At 39.1% G+C, this 18,082-nt stretch overlaps 1 protein-coding gene across 4 annotated transcripts in view; it reads right to left on the reverse strand.

Annotated features, from left to right (window-relative positions):
• ENOX1 (ecto-NOX disulfide-thiol exchanger 1) overlaps nt 1-18,082 on the reverse strand; it is a 1,465,540-nt gene that overhangs the window by 133,907 nt on the left and 1,313,551 nt on the right. The window lies entirely within an intron of this gene.

Below are 18,082 nucleotides of genomic sequence, written 5' to 3' on the forward strand. Positions count from 1 at the left end.
TTATTTTTATTTTACAGGTACCTTTCAATTTATTTTAACCATGTACAATAGCTATTAAATAGTTATTAACTATTTAATAGCTTATCTAGCTAAAATAAAGAGAAATGTACCTGTGAAATAAATCCTAACCTAAGTTACAATTACACCTAACACTACACTATACTTTAATAAATTATTCCTATTTAAAAATAAATACTTACCTGTAAAATAAACACTAAGATAGCTACAATGTAATTAATAATTATATTATAGCTATCTTAGGATTTATATTTATTTTACAGGTAACTTTGTATTTATTTTAGCTAGTTAGAATAGTTATTAAATAGTTATTAACTATTTAATAACTACCTAGCTAAAAGAAATACAAAATTACCTGTAAAATAAATCCTAACTTAAGTTACAATTAAACCTAATACTACACTATCATTAAATTAACTAAATAAACTACCTACAAAGAACTACAACGAAATACAATTACATAAACTAACTAAAGTACAAAAAATAAAAAAAGCTAAGTTACAAAAAATAAAAAATTAAGTTACAAACATGTTAAAAATATTACAACAATTTTAAGCTACTTACACCTAATCTAAGCCCCCTAATAAAATAACAAACCCCCCCAAAATAAAAAAAATCACTACCCTATTCTAAATTACATAAATTTCAAAGCTCTTTTACCTTACCAGCCCTTAAAAGGGCCATTTGTGGGGGCATGCCCCAAAAAGTTCAGCTCTTTTGCCTGTAAAATAAAAATACAACCCCCCCCCCAACATTAAAACCCACCACCCACATACCCCTAATCTAACCCAAACCCCCCTTACAAAAACCTAACACTAATCCCCTGAAGATCATCCTACCTTGAGTCGTCTTCACTCAGCCGAGCCACCGAAGGAACTGAAGAGGACATCCGGAGCGGAAGAAGTTAATCCTCCAAGCGGCGCTGAAGAAATCTTCCATCCGATGAAGTCATCATCCAGGCGGCGCTGAAGAAGTCTTCGATCCGGCCGATGTCATCTTCAAAGAGGCGCTGAAGAGGTCTTCTATCCGGGCGAAGTCATCTTCCAAGCCGGGTCTTCAATCTTCCTTCCGCCGACGCGGAACCACCTTCTTCACCGACGGACTACGACGAATGACGGCTCCTTTAAGGGACGTCATCCAAGATGGCGTCCCCTCAATTCCGATTGGCTGATAGGATTCTATCAGCCAATCGGAATTAAGGTAGGAAAATCTGATTGGCTGATGGAATCAGCCAATCAGATTGAGCTCGCATTCTATTGGCTGTTCCGATCAGCCAATAGAATGCGAGCTCAATCTGATTGGCTGATTGGATCAGCCAATCGGATTGAACTTGAATCTGATTGGCTGATTCCATCAGCCAATCAGATTTTCCTACCTTAATTCCGATTGGCTGATAGAATCCTATCAGCCAATCGGAATTGAGGGGACGCCATCTTGGATGACGTCCCTTAAAGGAGCCGTCATTCGTCGTAGTCCGTCGGTGAAGAAGGTGGTTCCGCATCGGCGGAAGGAAGATTGAAGACCCGGCTTGGAAGATGACTTCGCCCGGATAGAAGACCTCTTCAGCGCCTCTTTGAAGATGACATCGGCCGGATCGAAGACTTCTTCAGCGCCGCCTGGATGATGACTTCATCGGATGGAAGATTTCTTCAGCGCCGCTTGGAGGATTAACTTCTTCCGCTCCGGATGTCCTCTTCAGTTCCATCGGTGGCTCGGCTGAGTGAAGACGACTCAAGGTAGGATGATCTTCAGGGGATTAGTGTTAGGTTTTTGTAAGGGGGGGTTTGGGTTAGATTAGGGGTATGTGGGTGGTGGGTTTTAATGTTGGGGGGGGGTTGTATTTTTATTTTACAGGCAAAAGAGCTGAACTTTTTGGGGCATGCCCCCACAAATGGCCCTTTTAAGGGCTGGTAAGGTAAAAGAGCTTTGAAATTTATGTAATTTAGAATAGGGTAGGGATTTTTTTTATTTTGGGGGGGTTTGTTATTTTATTAGGGGGCTTAGATTAGGTGTAAGTAGCTTAAAATTGTTGTAATATTTTTAACATGTTTGTAACTTAATTTTTTATTTTTTGTAACTTAGCTTTTTTTATTTTTTGTACTTTAGTTAGTTTATGTAATTGTATTTCATTGTAGTTCTTTGTAGGTAGTTTATTTAGTTAATTTAATGATAGTGTAGTATTAGGTTTAATTGTAACTTAAGTTAGGATTTATTTTACAGGTAATTTTGTATTTCTTTTAGCTAGGTAGTTATTAAATAGTTAATAACTATTTAATAACTATTCTAACTAGCTAAAATAAATACAAAGTTACCTGTAAAATAAATATAAATCCTAAGATAGCTATAATATAATTATTAATTACATTGTAGCTATCTTAGGGTTTATTTTACAGGTAAGTATTTATTTTTAAATAGGAATAATTTATTAAAGTATAGTGTAGTGTTAGGTGTAATTGTAACTTAGGTTAGGATTTATTTCACAGGTACATTTCTCTTTATTTTAGCTAGGTAAGCTATTAAATAGTTAATAACTATTTAATAGCTATTGTACATGGTTAAAATAAATTGAAAGGTACCTGTAAAATAAAAATAAATCCTAAGATAGCTAGAATATAATTATTATTTATATTGTAGCTATATTAGGGTTTATTTTAAAGGTAAGTATTTAGTTTTAAATAGGATTCATTTAGTTAATAATTTATTTAATTAATATTTAAGTTAGGGGGCGTTAGGGTTAGGGTTAGGTTTAGGGGTTAATCATTTTATTACAGTGGCGGCGGCGTAGTGGGGGCAGGATAGGGGTTAATAAATTTATTATAGGTGGCGACGGTGTAGGGGGGGCAGATTAGGGGTTAATAAATGTATTATAGGTGGCGACGGTGTAGGGGGGGCAGGATAGGGGTTAATACATTTAATATAGGTTGCGGCGGGTTCAGGGAGCGGCGGGTTAGGGGTTAATACATTTATTATAGTTGCGGTGGGCTCCGGGAGCGGCGGTTTAGGGGTTAATATGTATAGAGTAGCTTGCGGTGGGCTCCGGGAGCGGCGGTTTAGGGGGTAATAACTTTATTTAGTTGCGGCGGTGTAGGGGGGGTCAGATTAGTGGTGTTTAGACTCGGGGTACATGTTAGGGTGTTAGGTGTAGACAGCTCCCATAGAAATCAATGGGATGTCTGTCAGCAGCGAACTTGTACTTTCGCTATGGTCAGACTCCCATTGATTCCTATGGGATCCGCCGCCTCCAGGCTGGCGCTTTGAAAACCAGGTACGCTGGGCCGTAAAAGTGCCGAGCGTACCTGCTAGTTTTTTGATAGCTAGCAAAAGTAGTGAGAATGTGCCGCACTTGTGTGCGGAACATCTGGAGTGACGTAAGAATCGATCTGTGTCGGACTGAGTCCGGCGGATCGAAGCTGACGTCACAAAATTCTACTTTTGCCGGTCTCGAGCCTTTGATAACTAAGGCGTATCAGCCTCGCCACAAATACGCTGCGGAATACGCAGCGTATTTGAGGTTGACGGCTTGATAACTACCCCCCTCCATCTCATTACTTGTTCATGTTATTCCTAAGAGGTATCAGTTTTCACTCACCATTGATAACTGCATAAATAGGAATAACTACACACAAAATATTTGTTTATCCATAAGTGTTTATTAGGGATATTGCAACCTGATAGCAGAATAAACTGCACGCCATTCTCCCTCTGAAGTTACCTCACTCCTCAGACATGTGTGAGAACAGTAATGGATCTTAGTTACAACCTGCTAAGATCATAGAAAACTCAGGCAGATTCTTCTTCTATCTCTGCCTGAGAAAAAATAGCACAACTCCAGTACTATTTAAAATAACAAACTTTTGATTGAAGAAAATAAACTAACTATTTTTCACCACTCTCCTCTTACTACCTCCATGCGCGTTGAGAGTTGCAAGAGAATGACTGGATATGGTAGGAAGGGGAGGAGCTATATAACAGCTTTGCTGTGGGTCCTCTTGCAACTTCCTGTAGGGAATGAGAATATCCCCACAAGTAATGGATGATCCGTGGACTGGATACACCTTACAAGAGAAATTGGGTTTAATGTCCCTTTAAGTCCCCTGGATGTCATTGTCCCCAGGTCAAAGATCCCCCTCGATTCTCTTTGGAGGAGGATTTTGGCCCTATCCCCTCCCCTAGAAAGAGGGGGGACATGGTCGATGATGATGTACTTAAGGTCAGATACCTTGTAGCCCGCTTCTAAAAAATGCCTGGCTACCGGCTGGTCAGGGGATCCTTTTTTAATGGCAGTCCGTATTGCTGACCGGTGGTTGGCCATCCTCGTCCGTAGGTCGTCCACCGTTTTGCCCACATAGAACATCCCACAAACACAATGTAGTAGGTACACTATAAAGCATGTGGTACAGGTAACCCTGTGCCGGATTTTATATTTTTTTGTTGTTATTAATAAGACACACCCCCGCTATCCTATGTTAATAGATTCTGCATTATGTCTTGGCCCAAGTTAATACGTAGCAGCTGTGTTTCTGTTTTTATTACACCAACTGTTTGCGGTTGGCATCCGGTCGTCACGGCAACGTTGTCACGTGACTCCGGTCACTGCCGTGATCAGCTGATGGTTGTTAGATAATTAGTATGGGTATATAGGGGGTAAGTACTTGTCTGTTTTTGTATGCCTATTTTGAAAACGGGGGCAACCCCGAAACATCAATAAAGACTTTGTTCTTAACTACAAGACCCTGTGAGTGACTCCCTTACTTTGCTGATTTGTATTACACTTGGAGTGCACCCGGGGCACCACCGGGCGGTTTTGGGCCTTTACAATTTACCAGGAGTGCTTCTACCATCCTCCTTTGCTATATATATATATATATATATATATATATATATATATATATATATATATATATATATATACTTCCCTGAGGAAGAGGAGTGTGTCCCTGAAACGCCACACGGATTAAAAGTCACAGTTTAAAAAGACCAGTGACTTTATATATTTAGCTTCCTGTGAGTGCCAGTGAGCACCCAGGGTGGCTGAGCATGTTGCAGGGTCATGGGATGTGTACCCGGTCCGGTATGAGAGTGCAGTCCCCTTTCGTGTTTTGTATATGTCTAGGGTGATTACATAAGCCTGTGCACCCTTCCCTTGTTCCCAGTTTGTTTGGATTTGAGAGCTTGCATTGTGTGGCTGTTTTAAGGTTCCAGGTATTGGAAAGGACCTTGACGTGGTACCTGGGCTTGTCCCATTTGGCCAGATGCGGTAACTAACCTTTCCATTTTTGCTTTTAAATCTTAGCTGAGAGCTTGTAAGTGAGTGCTGGACTTTCTCTGCGTGTTGTATTAATTTGTTTTGTAATTTTCCCTATGGTTGTTGCACCCAGACCTGTCTGGGGTTAACTGACTGACTCTGGGGACAGCACAGCTTCCTGTGAGTGCCGGTGACCACCTAGAGCTGAGCATGTTGCAGGGTCATGGGATGTGTACCCGGTCCGATATGAGAGTGCAGTCCCCTTCCGTGTTTTGTATATGTCTAGGGTGATTACATAAGCCTGTGCACCCTTCCCTTGTTCCCAGTTTGTTTGGATTTGAGAGCTTGCATTTTGTGGCTGTTTTAGGGTCCCAGGTATTGGAAAGGACCTTGAAGTGGTACCTGGGCTTGTCCCATTTGGCCAGATGCGGTAACTAACCTTTCCATTTTTGCTTTTAAATCTTAGCTGAGAGCTTGTAAGTGAGTGCTGGACTTTCTCTGCGTGATATATATATATATATATATATATATATAAGGTCCCAAAGAACCCCACGCCTGGCTCCAGCGCTCAGAGGTCCCCAAAGCAGGCACACCAAACAGGGAATTTGAAACAAATTTGCCTTTATGTGAAACAAGAAAAACAAGGGCCTTGTTTTTCTTGTTTCACATAAAGGCAAATTTGTTTCAAATTGTTTCAAATTCCCTGTTTGGTGTGCCTGCTTTGGGGACCTCTGAGCGCCGGAGCCAGGCGTGGGGTTCTTTGGGACCTTGCATGTGTATATTAGCAGTGCACCGGGGTGCTACTCAGATGAATATACACATATAAATTATATATATATATACACAGTATATATATATATATATATATATATATATATATATATATATATATATATATATATATATATATATATATATATATATATAAACAGGCAAAGTGCACTCCAGATCCTAAGTAAGCAACTGCTTCGGGTGCTAGCAACAACGGAATATAAAAGAAAACAAGAAGCACTCCAGAAGTCTTTCCAATTTAATCACCTTTAATAGTGAACGTTTTCGGGCAACAAACAGCCCGTCCTCAAACTTACAAGGTAAGTTTGAGGACGGGCTGTTTGTTGCCCGAAAACGTTCACTATTAAAGGTGATTAAATTGGAAAGACTTCTGGAGTGCTTCTTGTTTTCTATTATATATATATATATATATATATATATATATATATATATATATATATATATATATATCTATTTATGAAAAAATAGAACATATTCTGCTATGTGAAGAACATTGAAATGTAAAATATTAATATTTGTATGTCGTACTTGAGAAAATAGAAAATGCGATCAGGTTTGCACACGAGTAGGGTGTTAGTTTTTTCCCACTTTTGAAGTCCATTGAAGTTTATTAAGGGAATACATTAATGTGGTCATGATATTCTAAGTTAGTTTTTTTGAGCCCGCTGGCTTAGCACGAAAACAAAAACATTTTACTTTCAACTTGTAATACTTGCGCTGACGCATGCAAAAAAGCTTTCTTCTAGTGCAGTTAACAAATGAGCAGGACCGATAAATAGCGCTCCACTCATAACTAGGGATGGGTAAATGTGTTTATATCCAAATTCGAATGTTAGAACGAATGTTTTTGTAGAAATTCGATTTAGATAATAGAATGTTGATAAGAACGAATATTCTTAAAAATTCGATTTTCGAATGTTATTTAGTTTTCGAATGTCACATTCGAATTCGAATGTCACATTCGAATTTGAATGTTACATTCGAATGTCATATTCAAATTCAAATGTTACATTCGAATGTCACATTCAAATTCGAATATTACATTTATAAAACACAATTGTAGACTAGAAACACTATTTCGAATGTCACATTTGAGTCGAATATCACATTCGAATCGAATATCACATTCGAATCGAATGTCACATTCGAATTCAAATATTATATTTATAAAACACAGTATTAGATTAGAAATACTATTTTGAATTTGAATGTCACATTTGAATCGAATATCACATTTAAAACACAGGGGTCGATCCGATAAAAATCGTCGCCCGCAAAAGCCGGCGACGCCAATATTTGCGCGGGTTTGGTATCCTATATACGGCGTAACCTAGAAGTTACGCGCGTATATTTCTGCCGTCGCCCGTAGTTTTTTGGGCTATAGGCAGGTATACCAAACCGCGCAGTTTGGTATCCAATATGCAGCGTAAGGACTTACGTGGCGAAAATGGAGAAAACTTACTCCATTTTCACCTCGCCACAAAAAGCAGCCGTAAGAAGCCTTACGCTGACTATTGGAGTCCCGTAACTCCCTAAACTGGCAGCTAAAATAAACCTAACACCTAACGCATGCGCAATGTCTATCTCCCTGTCAACCGCGATCTGCTAAAATAAATCTAACACCTAACGCATGCGCAATGTCTATCTCCCTGTCAACCGCGATCTGCTAAAATAAACCTAACACCTAACGCATGCGCAATGTCTATCTACCTGTCAACCGCGATCTGCTAAAATAAACCTAACACCTAACGCATGCGCAATGTCTATCTACCTGTCAACCGCGATCCCCCCCCCCCCGAAATCCCTAATAAAGTTATTAACCCCTAAACCGCCGCTCCCGGACCCCGCCGCCATCTACATAAACTAACCCCCTACTGTGAGATCCTAAAACCGCCGCCATCTACCTTATCTATCCCCTAATTAGAACCCCTTACACCGCTGTCATCTACCTTATCTATCCCCTAATTAGAACCCCTTACACCGCTGTCATCTACCTTATCTATCCCCTAATCTGACCCCTTACACCGCCGCCACCTATATAAAAATTATTAACCCCTAATCTAATCGCCATATACCGCCGCCAGCTATATTAATATTATTAACCCCTAATGTAAGCCCCTTACACCGCCGCCATCTCTATTAAAATGATTAACCCCTAATTTAATCTACCTACCCCGCCGCCAGCTATATTATCTATATTAACCCTAAGTATATTATAGTTAATATAGGTATTACATTATATATATTAACTATATTAACCCTAATTATATTAGGGTTAATATAGTTAATATAGTTACTATAGTATTTATATTAACTATATTAACTCTATCTAACCCTAACACCCCTAACTAAATTTATATTAAATTAATCTAATTCATTTATAAACTAAAATATTCCTATTTAAATCTAAATACTTACCTATAAAATAAACCCTAAGATAGCTACAATATAATTAATAATTACATTGTAGCTATGTTAGGGTTAATATTTATTTTACAGGTAAATTGTTAATTATTTTAACTAGGTATAATAGCTATTAAATAGTTATTAACTATTTAATATCTACCTAGTTAAAATAATTACCCAATTACCTGTAAAATAAATCCTAACCTAAGTTACAAATACACCTACACTATCAATAAATTAAATAAACTACAAACATCTATCTAAAAATACAATTAAATTAACTAAACTAAATTACAAAAAAAAACAAACACTAAATTACAAAAAATAAAAAAATATTACAAGATTTTAAGCTAATTACACCTATTCTAAGCCCCCTAATAAAATAATAAACCCCCAAAATAAAAAAAATTCCCTGCCCTATTCTAAATTAAACAAATTTCAAAGCTCTTTACCTTACCAGCCCTTAAAAGGGCCTTTTGTGGGGCATGCCCCAAAGAATTCAGCTCTTTTGCATACAAATACAATACCCCCCCCCCATTACAACCCACCACCCACATACCCCTATTCTAAAACCACCCAAACCCCCCTTAAAAAAGCCTAACACTACCCCCCTGAAGATCTCCCTACCTTGTCTTCACCACACCGGGCCGAACTCCTGATCCGATCCGGGCGATGTCTTCCTCCAAGCGGCAAAGAAGAATTCTTCCTCCGGCGATGTCTTCCTCCAAGCGGCAAAGAAGAATTCTTCCTCCGGCGACGTCTTCCTCCAAGCGGCAGCAAAGTCTTCATTCTTCCGGCGGCATCTTCAATCTTCTTTCTTCGCTCCGCCGCCGCGGAGCATCCATCCCGGACGACTACTGAACTTGGAATGAGGTACCTTTAAATGACGTCATCCAAGATGGCGTCCGCCGAATTCCGATTGGCTGATAGGATTCTATCAGCCAATCGGAATTAAGTTAGAAAAATCTGATTGGCTGATTGAATCAGCCAATCAGATTCAAGTTCAATCCGATTGGCTGATCCAATCAGCCAATCAGATTGAGCTCGCATTCTATTGGCTGTTCCGATCAGCCAATAGAATGCGAGCTCAATCTGATTGGCTGATTGGATCAGCCAATCGAATTGAACTTGAATCTGATTGGCTGATTCAATCAGCCAATCAGATTTTTTTAACTTAATTCCGATTGGCTGATAGAATCCTATCAGCCAATCGGAATTCGGCGGACGCCATCTTGGATGACGTCATTTAAAGGTACCTCATTCCAAGTTCAGTAGTCGTCCGGGATGGATGCTCCGCGGCGGCGGAGCGAAGAAAGAAGATTGAAGATGCCGCCGGAAGAATGAAGACTTTGCTGCCGCTTGGAGGAAGACGTCGCCGGAGGAAGAATTCTTCTTTGCCGCTTGGAGGAAGACATCGCCGGAGGAAGAATTCTTCTTTGCCGCTTGGAGGAAGACATCGCCCGGATCGGATCAGGAGTTCGGCCCGGTGTGGTGAAGACAAGGTAGGGAGATCTTCAGGGGGGTAGTGTTAGGCTTTTTTAAGGGGGGTTTGGGTGGTTTTAGAATAGGGGTATGTGGGTGGTGGGTTGTAATGGGGGGGGGGTATTGTATTTGTATGCAAAAGAGCTGAATTCTTTGGGGCATGCCCCACAAAAGGCCCTTTTAAGGGCTGGTAAGGTAAAGAGCTTTGAAATTTGTTTAATTTAGAAAAGGGCAGGGATTTATTTTTATTTTGGGGGGTTTATTATTTTATTAGGGGGCTTAGAATAGGTGTAATTAGCTTAAAAATCTTGTAATCTTTTTTTATTTTTTGTAATTTAGTGTTTGTTTTTTTTTGTAATTTAGTTTAGTTAATTTAATTGTATTTTTAGATAGATGTTTGTAGTTTATTTAATTTATTGATAGCGTAGGTGTATTTGTAACTTAGGTTAGGATTTATTTTACAGGTAATTGGGTAATTATTTTAACTAGGTAGATATTAAATAGTTAATAACTATTTAATAGCTATTATACCTAGTTAAAATAATTAACAATTTACCTGTAAAATAAATATTAACCCTAACATAGCTACAATGTAATTATTAATTATATTGTAGCTATCTTAGGGTTTATTTTATAGGTAAGTATTTAGATTTAAATAGGAATATTTTAGTTTATAAATGATTTAGATTAATTTAATATAAATTTAGTTAGGGGTGTTAGGGTTAGATAGAGTTAATATAGTTAATATAAATACTATAGTAACTATATTAACTATATTAACCCTAATATAATTAGGGTTAATATAGTTAATATATATAATGTAATACCTATATTAACTATAATATACTTAGGGTTAACATAGATAATATAGCTGGCGGCGGGGTAGGTAGATTAAATTAGGGGTTAATCATTTTAATAGAGATGGCGGCGGTGTAAGGGGCTTACATTAGGGGTTAATAATTTTAATATAGATGGCGGCGGTGTTAGGGGCTCACTTTAGGGGGTTATAGATATAATATAGCTGGCGGCGGGGCACGGGAGCGACGGTTTAGGGGTTAATAACTTTATTAGGTTGCGGCGGGGTACGGGAGCGGCGGTTTAGGGGTTAATAGCTTTTTTATTGTTAGGATAGTGAGGGGGGATAGCGGATAGAGGGTTAGACAGTGCGGGCTATGTTAGGGAGGCGTGTTAGACAGTGCGGGTGTTTTAGACTTTAGTCAGGTTTTATAGGCGCCGGCAGTTTCTAACGTGCCGCAAGTCACTGGCGACGCCAGAAATTTGTACTTACGCAGATTTCTGGACATCGCTGGTTTGTCAGACTTACGGCACGTTAGCATCTGACGGCGACTTATATGGGATAGCTCGAGTTGCGAGCTAAAACTGCGGGCGACGCCGGTTCCCTCGCTTGCGCCGCAAACTGCGATCTATATCGGATCGCGCCCACAGTATTAGACTAGAAATACTATTTTGAATTTGAATGTCACATTCGAATCGAATATCACATTTAAAACACAGTATTAGACTAGAAATACTATTTCAAATTCGAATGTGACATTCTAATTCGAATGTAGCATTCGAATTCGAATATTACATTTATTAAACACGGTTGTAGACTAGAAATACTATTTCAAATTTGAATGTCACATTCGAATTCGAATGTCACATTCAAATTCGAATATTACATTTCGAAATTGAATGAATACATAGCTAAACATTCTTTTATTCGAACAAATATTTTTGAATTTTATTGAAAAATTTGAAAACGAAAATTTAAAAATAGAATGTTAGAATGTTATATAAACATTCGAAATTCGATTCGAACGAACGAATGTATCAAAATTTGTTTTAAATTTTGAATTTTTATAAACATTCGCCCATCCCTACTCATAACCTAGTCCCAAATTGGTAGAATTAAGAGAAATATGTTGCTGCCAATGCCATGCAAATTTATTTTATATAATCCTCATTCTTGAAAATCCAAGAAGAAGAAACTATTCTAGAAAAAAGGGCAATAATGCATTTTGGAAAAGACTATCAGGCCTACAAGTAAACCTTGTAATTCAAAAGATTTATAAAAAATAAAAAAAAAGCTAAAGAAACTGATGTGGTCCTCTGACCTTTATGCGGACCATGGGGCAAACAAAAGATTGTCTAAAAAACCTTTGTAATTTAAAGGAGAACTCTAATGCTCTTACAATTTCTAAATTGAAGATAATTTAATTAAGTGATTTTCGGTAAAAAAATAAATAAATCAGAATGTCTTCCACCAGAAGATATTGCTAAGAATAACAAAAAAATCTTCCAAGATAGAACCTTAGGGGCATATGTATCAATGTTCGAGAGGAGATGATATGAAGTAGTCGTATTTGATCGGGTTGATTTCTGTCCACGATCTCAAAGCAGGCGGACAAGTTATGGAGCAACGGTCTTTAGACCGCTGCTTCATATCTTCTGTTTCTGACGAGCCTTCAGGTCCTCAAGCTCCATGCGGAGCTTGATAAATATGCCCCTAAATGTCCAAAGCATGCAGATTCGAAAAGAGAAATATGTAAAGCTTGAAATAAAACAAAAAACAAAACAAATTAATGTTCCAAAGAAAAGACTTTGGTTTAGACACTGACTAAGCCTGAACAAAGCCTTGGGGGCCTAGTTATCAAGCCGTCAACCTCAAATACGCTGGAATTCCGCAGCGTATTTGTGGCGAGGCTGATTTGCCTTAGTTATCAAAGGCTCCAGACCGGCAAAAGTAGAATTTTGTGACGTAAGCTTCGATCCGCCGGACTCAGTCCGTCACAGATCGATTCTTACGTCACTCCAGATGTTCCGCACACAAGTGCGGCACATTCTCACTACTTTTGCTAGTTATCAAAAAACTAGCAGGTACGCTCGGCACTTTTACGGCCCAGCGTACCTGGTTTTCAAACCGCCACCCCTGGAGGCGGCGGATCCCATAGGAATCAATGGGAGTCTGACCATAGCGAAAGTACAAGTTCGCTGCTGCCAGACATCCCATTCATTCCTATGGGAGCTGTCTACACCTAACACTCTAACATGTACCCCGAGTCTAAACACCACTAATCTGTCCCCCCTACACCGCCGCAACTAAATAAAGTTATTACCCCCTAAACCGCCGCTCCCGGAGCCCACCGCAAGCTACTCTATACATATTAACCCCTAAACCGCCGCTCCCGGAGCCCACCGCAACTATAATAAATGTATTAACCCCTAAACCGCCGCTCCCGGAGCCCACCGCAACTATAATAAATGTATTAACCCCTAAACCGCCGCTCCCTGAACCCGCCGCAACCTATATTAAATGTATTAACCCCTATCCTGCCCCCCCTACACCGTCGCCACCTATAATAAATTTATTAACCCCTATCCTGCCCCCCACTGTAATAAAATTATTAACCCCTAAACCTAAGTCTAACACTAACCCTAACGCCCCCCTAACTTAAATATTAATTAAATAAATCTAAATCATATTTTTATTATTAACTAAATTAATCCTATTTAAAACTAAATACTTACCTTTAAAATAAACCCTAATATAGCTACAATATAAATAATAATTATATTCTAGCTATGTTAGGATTTATTTTTATTTTACAGGTAACTTTCAATTTATTTTAACTAGGTACAATAGCTATTAAATTGTTATTAACTATTTAATAGCTACCTAGCTAAAATAAAGAGAAATTAACCTGTAAAATAAAAACTAACCTAAGTTACAATTACACCTAACACTACACTATACTTAAAAAAATTATTCCTATTTAAAACTAAATACTTACCTATAAAATAAACCCTAAGATAGCTACAATATAAATAATAATTATATTGTAGCTATCTTAGGATTTATATTTATTTTACAGGTAACTTTGTATTTATTTTAGCTAGTTAGAATAGTTATTAAATAGTTATTAACTATTTAATAACTACCTAGCTAAAAGAAATGCAAAATTACCTGTAAAATAAATCCTAACCTAAGTTACAATTAAACCTAATACTACACTATCATTAAATTAATTAAATAAACTACCTACAAATAACTACAATTAAATACAATTACATAAACTAACTAAAGTACAAAAAATAAAAAAAGCTAAGTTACAAAAAATAAAAAAATAAGTTACAAACATTTTAAAAATATTACAACAATTTTAAGCTACTTACACCTAATCTAAGCCCCCTAATAAAATAACAAACCCCCCCAAAATAAAAAAATGCCCTACCCTATTCTAAATTAAATAAAGTTCAAAGCTCTTTTACCTTACCAGCCCTTAAAAGGGCCATTTGTGGGGGCATGCCCCAAAAAGTTAAGCTCTTTTGCCTGTAAAAGAAAAATACAACCCCCCCCAACGTTAAAACCCACCACCACATACCCCTAATCTAACCCAAACCCCCCTTACAAAAACCTAACACTAATCCCCTGAAGATCATCCTACCTTGAGTCGTCTTCACTCAGCCGAGCAGCGATGGAACCGAAGTGGACATCCGGAGCGGAAGAAGTTAATCCTCCAAGCGGCGCTGAAGAAATCTTCCATCCGATGAAGTCATCATCCAGGCGGCGCTAAAGAAGTCTTCGATCCGGGCGATGTCATTTTCCAAGAGGCGCTGAAGAGGTCTTCTATCCTTGCAATGTCATCTTCCAAGCTGGGTCTTGAATCTTCCTCCCGCCGATGCGGAACCTCCTTCTTCACCGACGGACTACGACGAATGAAGGCTCCTTTAAGGGACGTCATCCAAGATGGCGTCCCTTCAATTCCGATTGGCTGGTAGGATTCTATCAGCCAATCGGAATTAAGGTAGGAAAAATCTGATTGGCTGATGGAATCAGCCAATCAGATTGAGCTCGCATTCTATTGGCTGATCGGAACAGCCAATAGAATGCGACCTCAATCTGATTGGCTGATTCCATCAGCCAATCAGATTTTTCCTATCTTAATTCCGATTGGCTGATAGAATCCTATCAGCCAATCGGAATTGAGGGGACGCCATCTTGGATGACGTCCCTTAAAGGAGCCTTCATTCGTCGTAGTCCGTCGGTGAAGAAGGAGGTTCCGCGTCGGCGGGAGGAAGATTCAAGACCCGGCTTGGAAGATGACATCGCAAGGATAGAAGACCTCTTCAGCGCCTCTTGGAAGATGACATCGCCCGGATCGAAGACTTCTTCAGCGCCGCCTGGATGATGACTTCATCGGATGGAAGATTTCTTCAGCGCCGCTTGGACGATTAACTTCTTCCACTCCGGATGTCCACTTCGGTTCCATCGCTGCTCGGCTGAGTGAAGACGACTCAAGGTAGGATGATCTTCAGGGGATTAGTGTTAGGTTTTTGTAAGGGGGGTTTGGGTTAGATTAGGGGTATGTGGGTGGTGGGTTTTAATGTTGGGGGGGGATTGTATTTTTCTTTTACAGGCAAAAGAGCTGAACTTTTTGGGGCATGCCCCCACAAATGGCCCTTTTAAGGGCTGGTAAGGTAAAAGAGCTTTGAACTTTATTTAATTTAGAATAGGGTAGGGCATTTTTTTATTTTGGGGGGGTTTGTTATTTTATTAGGGGGCTTAGATTAGGTGTAAGAAGCTTAAAATTGTTGTAATATTTTTAAAATGTTTGTAACTTATTTTTTTATTTTTTGTACTTTAGTTAGTTTATGTAATTGTATTTAATTGTAGTTATTTGTAGGTAGTTTATTTAATTAATTTAATGATAGTGTAGTATTAGGTTTAATTGTAACTTAGGTTAGGATTTATTTTACAGGTAATTTTGAATTTCTTTAAGCTAGGTAGTTATTAAATAGTTAATAACTATTTAATAACTATTCTAACTAGCTAAAATAAATACAAAGTTACCTGTAAAATAAATATAAATCCTAAGATAGCTACAATATAATTATTAATTACATTGTAGCTATCTTAGGGTTTATTTTACAGGTAAGTATTTAGTTTTAAATAGGATTAATTTAGTTAATAATAGAAATATGATTTAGATTTATTTAATTAATATTTAAGTTAGGGGGGCGTTAGGGTTAGTGTTAGACTTAGGTTTAGGGGTTAATAATTTTATTACAGTGGCGGCAGTGTAGTGGGGGGCAGGATAGGGGTTAATAAATGTATTATAGGTGACGACAGTGTAGGGGGGGCAGGATAGGGGTTAATAGGTTTAATATAGGTTGGGGCGGGTTCAGGGAGCGGCGGTTTAGGGGTTAAACTATTTATTTAGTTGCGGCGAGGTGCGGGATCAGCAGGATAGGGGTTAATAATTTTATTATAGAGGGCGACGGTATAGGGGGGGCAGGATAGGGGTTACTAGGTATAATGTAGGTGGCAGCGATGTCCGGGAGCAGCGGTTTAGGGGTTAATACATTTATATGAGTTGCGGCAGGGTCTAGGAGCGGCGGTTTAGGGGTTAGTAACTTTATTTAGTTGCGGGGGGCTCCGGGGGCGCCGGTATAGGGGGTAGAACAGTGCAGTTTAGTGTGGGTGCTTAGTGAAAGGCTAGCAAGAAAGCTGTCAAACAGCCGAAGAGCAGTGAGATCAGATGAGTGATAACTCTCACAGTCCACTACTCATCGCCCCGCGGCTTTTTGACAGCTTTACTTGATAACTTAGGTGAACGTATTCAAGGTCCGCGGCGGCGAAGGTAGGCGAGCTTAGGCGGGCGTATTGGGCCGGCGAAGGCAGAAAAGTAGACGGCTTGATAACTACCCCCCTTGATGTCAAGACAGTTAGCCATTTCCCTGTAGTATAAAACAGAAAAAAACTGAAATATGACTCTTTAAAGAGTTAGTTGATAAGTCATTACCTGAATCAACTTGCAATAAGAATTCTTTGAAGGGGAGAAAGAGCAAAAGAAAACAGGAGAAAGAGCAAAAGAGAAGGGAGAGATAGCAAAAGAAAGTGGGGAGAGAGAGCAAAAGATAAGGGGGAGAGAGAGAGCAAAAGAGAGGGGGGAAAGAGATAGCATAAGAGAGGGAGGAGAGAGAGCAAAAGAGAGGGGGGAGAGAGAGAAAAAGAGAGCTGGGAGAGAGAGCAAAAGATAAGGGGGAGAGAGAGAGCAAAAGAGAGGGGGGAAAGAGATAGCATAAGAGAGGGAGGAGAGAGAGCAAAGAGAGGGGGGAGAGAGAGCAAAAGAGAGGGGAGAGAAAGAGCAAAAGAGAGGGGAGAGAGAGAGCAAAAGGGGTGGTGAAAGAATACACCTGGGTGGATTCTTTCTCCACCCTGCCTTTTTCGGAATCCACCTGGATGCAGCATAAGCTACATCCAGGTGGATTCCAGAAATGGCAGGGTGGTGAAAGAATTCACCTGGATGCAGCCATTTTTGGAATCAGGTGGATTCTGAAAATGGCAGGGTGGCTCCGGTCACCACAATAGACTGCCCTTCTGAAAATGGCAGGGTGGTTCGGTGGTTCTGTCACCACAATAAACTGCCCTCTGGGCAGGCTTTCCCACTAGTAATTAATAAAAAAATATCTTACCCTTCAGTAATAAGAAATTTGAAAAATGGCTGTTGCACTCAGAAACAAAGGAGCAGTTGTGGAATTTCAAAAAAGAGAGAGAAATAGCTCCACTTGTAATCTAGCCCTAAATGCATTTTATGAGCATAGTATTGAGGTTATGCCCTGCTTTCATCTTGTCACGTGTGCCATCATATTGAAATCTGTCTTTCATTACATTCTAGTGCTGACCTATTTGCATATGTGCAGCAGCTTTCCTTCAAATACCAGAAGTATAACCCAGCTTCCATAATGGCAGCACCCATGATAAGAGGATATTTAGGGGTAAATTTATTATAGTGCGAGTGGACATGATTCATGTCCGCTGAACATCGATAAATGCCGACAGCATACACTGGTGCAATGCCGCCCCCGCTAGCAGGGGGTGTCAATCTTATTTGATCGGGTTGATTTCTGTTTGCCGCCTCAGAGCAGGTGGACAGGTTATGGGGCATCAAGCTTAGTATGGAGTTTGATAAATTGACCCCTTAATGTTAAGTTTCCCTTTAAAAGTCATGTAAAATAAGTATTATTTTTTTTTTAAATGTTATAATGTTGGTGCACGGTAAAATTAAGATTATTTCTCCACTACCATTTTACAGCTTAATGTAACCATTACAAACTATTTTTCTCAGTTTGTCC

Source organism: Bombina bombina, chromosome 3, assembly GCF_027579735.1.
Source record: "Bombina bombina isolate aBomBom1 chromosome 3, aBomBom1.pri, whole genome shotgun sequence".
Taxonomy (NCBI): domain Eukaryota; kingdom Metazoa; phylum Chordata; class Amphibia; order Anura; family Bombinatoridae; genus Bombina; species Bombina bombina.